Below are 9,147 nucleotides of genomic sequence, written 5' to 3' on the forward strand. Positions count from 1 at the left end.
GGAAAGCCTTGGCCCGGCTTAGAGCAGCTATGGCTCCGGCTCTTGCAGAGGCCCGTCGCAGCTCTTGGAAACGCTAAGGAAGAATGGCAAGCCGGCGAAGTACGTCTGCCAGGTGAGTCGGAACCTCATTGGATAGGGCCACAACGACCAAGGCGCACTGTGACCCGGTGTAGAGTTGCTCCACCAAGGTGTACACGGCCTTCAGCTTGGTCAGCACGTTCTGATTGAGGTTGGTGCTTTTGGGACCTATTTAACAAGGTAAGATAAGCCGCTAGCAATGATGGGAGTTATGAGACATAAAGACTGTAAACTTGTTCAAAGCCTGCAGAATGACTTATCGAAGATTGCGGCGACCATCTATGACACATGGCGCTTTAAGCCGGAGAGTTCGGCGGTTCTCTCCGTCAGAGCCGCCTCCGCCTGTTCGGCCCAGCTTACCAGAGCAGCCTTCTCTTCGGCCCAAGTCTTCCTTTCAGCTTCAAACTTCTTCTTCAGCTTCTCTTGAGTAGCAACACTGGATTCGAATTTAGCGTTGGCCTTCCGGGTCTCAGTTTCCTGAGTCTTCAGGCGGTTCTTCAGCTCAGAGATATCAGCCTCAAATTTCTTGCAAGCAGCCTGTACAATTTCTGGGTTATAGTATGAATAATTATTATGCAACTTTAAAGTCCCAAGCACTTTCCAAGCAAAGACACTTGGCACTTGGGGGCTAATGCATGTCGAAAGTTTCTATCTACAAATTACCGGTTCATGAAAGTAAGCTGGAAGTTAAGTCTACAACATATTCTATCATAAGTAGTAGACTTGGGGGCTAGTATGGTAAAGATGACTATGTAGTAAGCAATAGAGGGGTACCTCAGACTTCTGCTGTATCTGCTTCACCATGTCAATCTCCAGGTCCCGGCTGCTGTGCACCTGATTGACATAGCCGGAGATGATATCTCCAATGCTCAGGTTAGCGTAGTTGGTGATGTCCAGCTTGGCCCTACGGCGCTCTAGCAACTCTTCCTTGGCAGAGCACCTAGCCAGCGCAGTGGGTCTCCCCGGCTTGACAAACTCCGTCCGGGTGATTACCACGTCCGGGTCATCGGCCGGCTGAGCCGGGCTGGAGATGTCCGGGTTGGTAGAAGTTTCTATGGCTGGCTCGTCGGTTGGAGCGGTGGCTTCAGGAGCAGAGGCAGCTGGCGGGTCTTGAGCTGAAACCTCCGGCTCAGTCAAGACCGGCTCTTCGACCGGTTTATTCTTCTTCGCCCTCTTGCTGAGCTTTGCCTGGGCACTGAAAGGACAAAAAGTTAGTACAAAAGCATGAGTAAAGATAAGCACAACAAGGGATGATCATCATTACCCGGGTGCGGTCTTGAAAGCCGGCAGGTTCGATTGCATAGAGTCACCAGAGGAAGGTGAAGTTTCCTGATAATTTGAATCAGAAGAATTGAGTGGTTGACGTATAACGCCCGCCAAAGGATGAAAAGGATATAGGTTGGAGATAACCTCGGTCCGGCGCTTCCTTGACGCTTCAGGTAAGCCGGAGGAGAGGTCTGCATCCTTGTTGGTCCGGGTGTGCTGTCGGCTCTCATGAATCTGTTGCTTCAAAAGAAATTGAGGATCTTGATAAGCTAAAGGATGTGAAAATCTTACTTTCCAGGTTAATCTTCGGACTTTTGGCCTTGGCAAGGGCTCCGAGTCGGAGGAAAGTGTCGTTACCTCTTCAGTCACTGGGTTACTTGCTCCGGTGTCATCCTGCTGATGATCAGTATCGATAAGGTGGATAGGAATAAACAAGAAACAAAACAAGAGCTTACAGATTCAGGGGTTACCTCTGACTCGGAGCTGTCACTTAGCTGAAGCAGCTTTGAGGCAGTAGGCCTGCTTCCCTTCTTGCGGGGAGCGGCTCTCCTGGCGGCTTTCTTAGCCTTCCTGGCTTTTTTGGCCGCTTCATGGTCATATTTGACCTTCCAGAACTTGTCATTAGCCTGAAACATACATCAAAGATTTCTTAAGGTTAAGATGGAAACTATTCAAAAGAAAACCAAGGTGTTCAGGTCAGTGGCTTACCGCCGGAGCCGGGTTAGCTTGGCAGAAGGGGTTCAGGCCGGTTCTCCCACAGTCGGCTAAGCTCTCATTCAGGAGAGACTTGGTCATGTCGTCCACAATGTCCTCAGGAAGATCGTTGGGGCTGTGCCGCAGAGGGTCATCCTTCCGGCCCGTGTAAGCACACATTAAGCCGGGGCGGCGGCTCAAGGGGATAACCCGCCAAGAGATCCAAACCCGTACTAGATCAATGCCGTTGAGGCCGTTTCCCAGGAGAGCCTTGATCTTATTGATGGTGGGGATCAGAGGTTGACGCTCAGCTTGAGAGAGTTTGTCTGGCAGAGGGTGATTTGGCTCCAGACGCAGGGCACGAAAGCTGGGCAGAGGGCTCTCGTCAGCCGGAGAAGTGTCCTGGCAATAAAACCACGTCCGGTTCCAGTCCTTTGGATGGCTTGGCGGCTCAGCATAAGGAAAGAGGCAGTCTCTCCGGCGTTGAATGGAGATTCCACCAAGTTCCAGGCTTGGCCCGTTGGCGCACTCATTCTCGCGGTTCAGATAAAATAGCTCTCTAAAGAGCAGCAGGCTGGGCTCTTCTCCAAGATAGACTTCACAGAATACTTGGAAGTTGCATATATTTGACACGGAATTGGGTCCTATGTCTTGCGGCCGTAGATCAAAGAAGTTCAGAACCTCTCTAAAGAATTTTGAGCCAGGCGGTGCGAAGCCCCGGCTCATGTGATCAGCAAATATCACCACCTCACCATCTATGGGTTGAGGTCTCTCCTCCGATGGGTCAGGGGCACGATAAGACATGATCTCTTTCTTGGGCAAGTAACCCATCTTTACGAAATCAGCTAAAGTGTCGTCGGTGACATTGGATCTCATCCAGTTGCACGTGATGGGTGCCTTGGGAGCTTTGGGAGGCATTGTGAAAGATGAAACCTATGACAAAAGGAAAATATCCGGTTCAATTATAAGCCGGCAGACGTCTATAGCTTAATACTCAAATGGCGGCTTATGAGAGGGGCCTAATGACATATGGTTAAGTGCATCGGGTTATCTAAGCCGCTGAAGGTGTCGTGAGTAATTCAAATTGTCTACAGCTTTATCATAAACGAGCCGGAAGTTTCACAGCGCGTGGCTTCTTTTAAGGCGGAAATGTGAGCCGCCGTAACTAAACAGATGTAATTTTTGACTAAGCATGGCGAAAACAAGTTTCACAGGTTGCAGTAATTGTTTTGGATCAAAACGGTCGGCTAAAGAGGAAAATTTCTAGACCTAGAACTGACGCAGAAGAAGTTCATGGATTCAGAGTGGGGTCTTATTTCAAACAAAGGGGATCTACTAGTGGAAAAATGGATGTGCAACAATTATCGCAGGAGCTCTGCACTACTCTTGGATCAAACATAACTACAGTGGAAGAACTACAGAGGATTCGAGAAGAACAGCGAAGAACAGAGGAAGAACAGTGGAACCCTAATGCGGATCTACGGTGGAGAGGTGCAGGGACTTACAGGTACGGAGTTACGGCGGGGGTTCGTCGCGTTTCTCTGGTCACGTCAGGTTGATGCAGCGGCCTGAGTTGGTGAAGACGAGGAAACCCGTGGCGGCGGCGGCGGAGCTCGGGCGGCAGCACAGTGGCGAGAGGAGGAAGAAGACGGAGGCGACGAGTGACTGGAGGCTCATGGGCCGGGCTATTTATAAGGTGAGGCTCATAAGTGGGCGCGAGAAACGAGGAGGCCATGGCGTGATTATCTCACCAGAAAAACGCCTCGATTTTCGGGATGGCCTTTAAAGATAAGATCCGTTGAGGATATGGTGGAATAAAAAAATGGACTTAATGGAAGATGACGTCATGGCGGGTTACCAGGAATCCAGAAGATGACGTCACGGCGGGTTATAGCCTTCACACGACCATAAGCCGGAAGATTCTTTCTCTCAAAAGAATTGAAGATTGACATGAACCGGTTCAAATCAATCTGGGGCCTAATATTGAGGATATAACCCTTAGAGTCACCCGCCAGGAGGGGCCGGGTTACTCATAATGGTCATTACGCGAAGCCCAGTACCGAGCTTGAAGACGGCGGGTCAATGATGGGCCTAAGACCCGGAGATGGCTTAAGGCCCGTAGTGATAAACCGCCGTATGGCAAGACTTGTAGTGTAAGGCAAGAATAGTTGAGAGTCCGAGCCGAACACTCTTATGAGCCGGCCGGGACTCTGAGGGCCGCTGGGCGTCAACCTCTCTATATAAAGGGATGACCCGACGGCGGTTTAGAGACAAGTAAGATCTCATCGAGAGCTAGGCATAGCAATTAAGCTCCCTGGTCATCGAAACCATAATCAATACCACCTCAACTCGACGTAGGCTTTTACCTTCACCGTAAGGGGCCGAACCAGTATAACCCCCGTGTTCCTTGTCCCGTTTAACCCCTTTAAGCTTCCTAGCTGCGATGGCTCCAGGACATCTGCCGTGACAATTCCACGACACCTCGTGACTCACAGATTCTACCAAAACAGTTGCAGGTGCCGACGATGCCAGTGCAGATGACGCAACCGAGCTCAAGTGGGAGTTCGACGAGGAACATGGTCGTTACTATGTTTCTTTTCCTGATGATCAGTAGTGGAGCCCAGTTGGGACGATCGGGGATCTAGCATTTGGGGTTATCTTATTTTCATTTGGATTTGACCGTAGTCGGTCTATGTGTGGATTTTGGATGATGTATGAATTATATTTATGTATTGTGTGAAGTGGCGATTGTAAGCCAACTCTCGTTATCCCATTCTTGTTCATTACATGGGATTGTGTGAAGATGACCCTTCTTGCGACAAAACCACAATGCGGTTATGCCTCTAAGTCGTGCCTCGACACGTGGGAGATATAGCCGCATCGTGGGCGTTACAACTTGGTAATCAGAGCCATCCCCGACTTAGGAGCCCCCTGCTTGATCCAATCGCTGGCGTTGTTGAGTCTAGAACAAAAATGTTTTGAGTCTTAGGATTATATATATCGGAGAGTAGGATTCTTTTTACTACTCAGTCCCTTCGTCGCTCTGGTGAGGCCTCCTGACGTAGAAGTTTTGACTTTTCTCTCCTCAAATTTCACTAAACTTTTTTAGGATCACGCGGGTATCTTGGAATCATTCCGATGGTTTTGTGATGAGAACATTATTCTTGGTGCCTCCTGACATTTAGGGGTTGTGGCAGTGTCCAGGGGAGTTGAGCTCCGAGGTGTTGTCGTCACAATTTTATCGTTGCAGTTCTGGAATACCTGAGTTTCGCCGACATCGAAAATCTCTTTTATGCAGTTGTTGGTGAGATCACCTCGACGCCACCCAGTACTGGGGCGGGAGTTCGGGAGTATTGCCATAACTCGTATAACGGATGCTTTTCAAAGGTTGAGGTACACGATTTCCGGAGTTTTCTTGGTTATGTGTTGACGGATGGATATAGCTGGATCTAGGGATTGTTAGTTTGGGTGATATATTTTGTGTCCCCTGTATCCCCAACACCAGATTGCATAACCAGAAAGTTTCAGGAGTTTATAAGTGGGAATTCAAGTAGCTCCTAGGATATCTTTCCGACAGATGCATGATATGAGATTGGGGTTCGACGTCTAGTGGTCCGCCTTTCCACGGTTCGTTTTACAGTGGTCTCGTAGTGTCTTAAAGAATCCTTGGCTATGCCGACTCGGGGACGCTTCGTATGTCATGTGCACTACCTTGTACATGATGGTGCTGTACGATCGAGCCCGTGTGGGCCCCACCACGAAAACTTCGGACGAAATCTCTATCATATGTTTGTTCCGGCTTATTCTGCGAGCCAATCCTTTGTTTTGTTTTAAGTTGTGGTATTCGAGTTGCTTCATTGTCAGGTGTTGATTCCCTACTTTTCCTAAGCGGTGTTCTCATACTTCTATGTGAATACCAATCCTTCTTGATCATCGAGATTGTCATCCCAATTCTTCCCAACCGGCGTGCTTCTCTTCAAGTGCATCCAGTCATCCCAACATTCGCAAGATCAACTCGATGTTTTCTCAACGGTATCCATTCCATCTGCCCAAGTTGCCTTTGTTTTCCCACCCTTTTTCTTCAAGGACTCAGATTTCTTACTCAAGTATCCATCTTATAGATGGGAAGTCTCTCCATTCTTTTCCGTCAATGTTCTTATCCGGTGATTTCCCATGAAGATACTAACGGAGCTTCAAGTTTATCATTCTTTGTTCTCTTATCTTCCTCGGTGGTTTCAATGAAAGCTTTCGGTGTTGATCGTATCCTTTCATCGATTCAAATGTTTTCTCATGCCGGTGCACCTCTTAATCTTCCACCTCTTGCTATTCATGTTTATCTGGAGTGCTGAAGGTATCCCAGAGGATTCATGTTTCTATTCTTAATCCTTTCTAGCTATTTCGAGGTCTTACCTTATTCAAGCCATTTAATTGAACCGACGCAATCTCTCTTTTAAATCGTTCAACGGTGTATCTGTTGAGTGGGCCCTAACCCACAGGTCTTTTCCCAGGATCTTACCTGACTCTTCTAATTTTCCCGGAGCTATTCACAAATTCATTTCAAAGTTTGACGTAAGAATGAGTTATCATCAGTCAGATGTCTTTTTCCAAGATCTTTCAAATTCTTTTCATTGTTGGTTCAACCTTTCTATTTTCATCCCGGAGTATCTCAACAATTCATGGTGGTGTTTCTCGCATCATTCTCAACATTTGAAGACCGAAGAAGAGTTCCTCTTCAATCTAATCCGTTCTCTCAAAGATGTGTGGTTCTAACTTGTTGTCGTCCTCTCATAATTGATTTGAGTGTGAGAATTCTTTTCACCCATCCGGAGCAATTCAGGAGTCTCTTCAGTTTGATTCTCTGGAACTCATCATCTCAGAATTATTCATTCTCATCTTTCAGCTCTCGTTCTCGAATTCTTCCAGTGCATCATTCAAGTATTATCTAGTCAGCTCGGGATCTCTGCGTTCACTTGTATCTAAATTCTCTCAAGTATCTTCATTCATTTTCAAATTCTTCCCGATGTTTCTTTATCTTTTCTTCGTTCATTTTCAATTCTTAGGGTGGTTCGTTCAATATTTCTATTCCTTCGTTATCATATCAATTCATTCGTTGTTTTCCAAATCCTACCGGTGGTTCCATCAAGACCTTCCCAAGTTTGCGCCATATCATTCTTAATCCTTTCTATGAGAATAAGTAGTATGACAAATCCATTGCTTGTCACCAATTAATTGGTGAAGGATGAGCATAATGTAATTCTTTTTCTTGTTTCATCGAGTAAATTCAATTCCTTATTCCGGAGGTCATCAAAATTCTTGATTTCATTTGTTCATCTTTCTTTCCGGAGTTCCAAGTTTTCTCGGTTATATCATTTCAAAGCTTCATCTTATCACTTCAAGGCTTCACCTGGTGTTTTCAACTTCTCTTTCTTTCTATCATCCTTTTATTACCGGAGTTCTTCATGGAGTTTTTTTTTCATGGTGGTTCATCAAGGATTTAATTCATTCTCGAAGTGTTCTCAAGATTCTTGTTGGAAGAGCTCAAATATTTTCTTCCTGCATTCCGAAGTGCAATTCTTTCTCTCTTATCTTTTGAGGTGGTGTTATGTCATTCTTGATAATTTTCTTCATGATTCATGATTCATAAGTTATCAAGAATGAGATATTTAAACCCATCGTTTCTTCATTGGAGTTATCTTGGGTTATATTTCACCTAAAGCCTTCCCTAAGGAATATTGCTATTGTGGTGCTCATCAATGATCCAAGTTTTCTCCTATCCTCTCGGCGAGAGAAGTTTTCATCTCTTCGTTGATCTCAAGCAAGCATTTGTTTTCGTTAGTTGCACAATTTCACCTCAAGTTTTGAGATATCTCCATAAGCCCACGAAGATCATATCCTTTCTCTGTTGATTTTTCAACAACTCCGTTCTTCTCCGTTCTTTTCATTGCATTATTTCATTTCTACCGGAGGCATTGTGATATAGCTCTCTTCGACCCATCTTCTCGTTTTTTCAAGATCATCTTCTTTCCTTGCTTATCCATTTAACCGGAGTGTGGTGTCATCTCTTCAATTTCTTTTCATCTTATCAAGTTTCCTTCTCTTTTTCAACCGGAGTGCTGTCAAATGTATGTCATTCTTGTTGCTTGGCTATCTCGTTATATCGGTGTGGTTTCATATTCTTTTGGTTAGTTAAGCCCTTGTTTCATGTATTTGAACCCACAAGGTCCTCATAATGTTCCTTGTTCTCCTTTTCTAACGGAGAGTTTGTAATCTCGTTCATCTCCGTTGTATTCTTTTCTAAAAATTGTTTAACCTCTCAAGGTTCTTTGGTTTCACTCGTTTGTCAAAGAAGCAACTTTGTTTTACCTTTTTCCTCTTCCGTTTCTCTCCGGTGCCATCCTAGATCTCGGGACGAGATCCTCTCATAGTGGTGGAGTGTTGTAACACCCCGGATGTAACTTTCCATATTTGTAACTCCAACTCTTGCCATTTTCAGCTATGTGTTATGATATTCCCTCCGTGGTTGGGTTTTGTTTTTCATTTTGCATTTTGTTCATGTCATGCATCTCATATTATGTCATCATGTGCATTGCATTTGCATACATGTTCGTCTTTTGCATCCGAGCATTTTCCCCGTTGTCCATTTTGTAATCCGACACTCCCACATGCACCGGCGCACCCCTCTTGTCTCTTTTCGTGAGCGGGTGTTAAACGTTCTCGGAATGGACCGAGGTTTGCCAAGTGGCCTTGGTATACCACCGGTAGACCACTTGTCAAGTTTCGTTCCATTTGGAGGTCGTTTGGTACTCCAACGGTTAACCGGGTAACCGCAAAGTCCCTTTGTGTGTTGCAGCAAAAAACCCCTCGAAACAGCCCAAAACCCCTTTAAGTCACCTCCATGCTCTCGGTCGTTCGATCACGATCGTGTGGGTGAAAACCTCACTCCATTTGGAGTCTCCTACCTCCCTCTACCTATAAAAACACATTCCCCTTCGAAATTCGGGCGAAAACCTAGTCCCCTTCCCCTCTCCGCAGCCGGACACGTCCGCCGCCGGCCGGACAAACAGCGGCACCGCCCCGTGCCAACCCCAGCGCGACACGTGGCGCGCCGCC

This window comes from Triticum aestivum, chromosome 6D (genome assembly GCF_018294505.1).
Source record: "Triticum aestivum cultivar Chinese Spring chromosome 6D, IWGSC CS RefSeq v2.1, whole genome shotgun sequence".
NCBI classification, from domain to species: Eukaryota; Viridiplantae; Streptophyta; class Magnoliopsida; order Poales; family Poaceae; genus Triticum; species Triticum aestivum.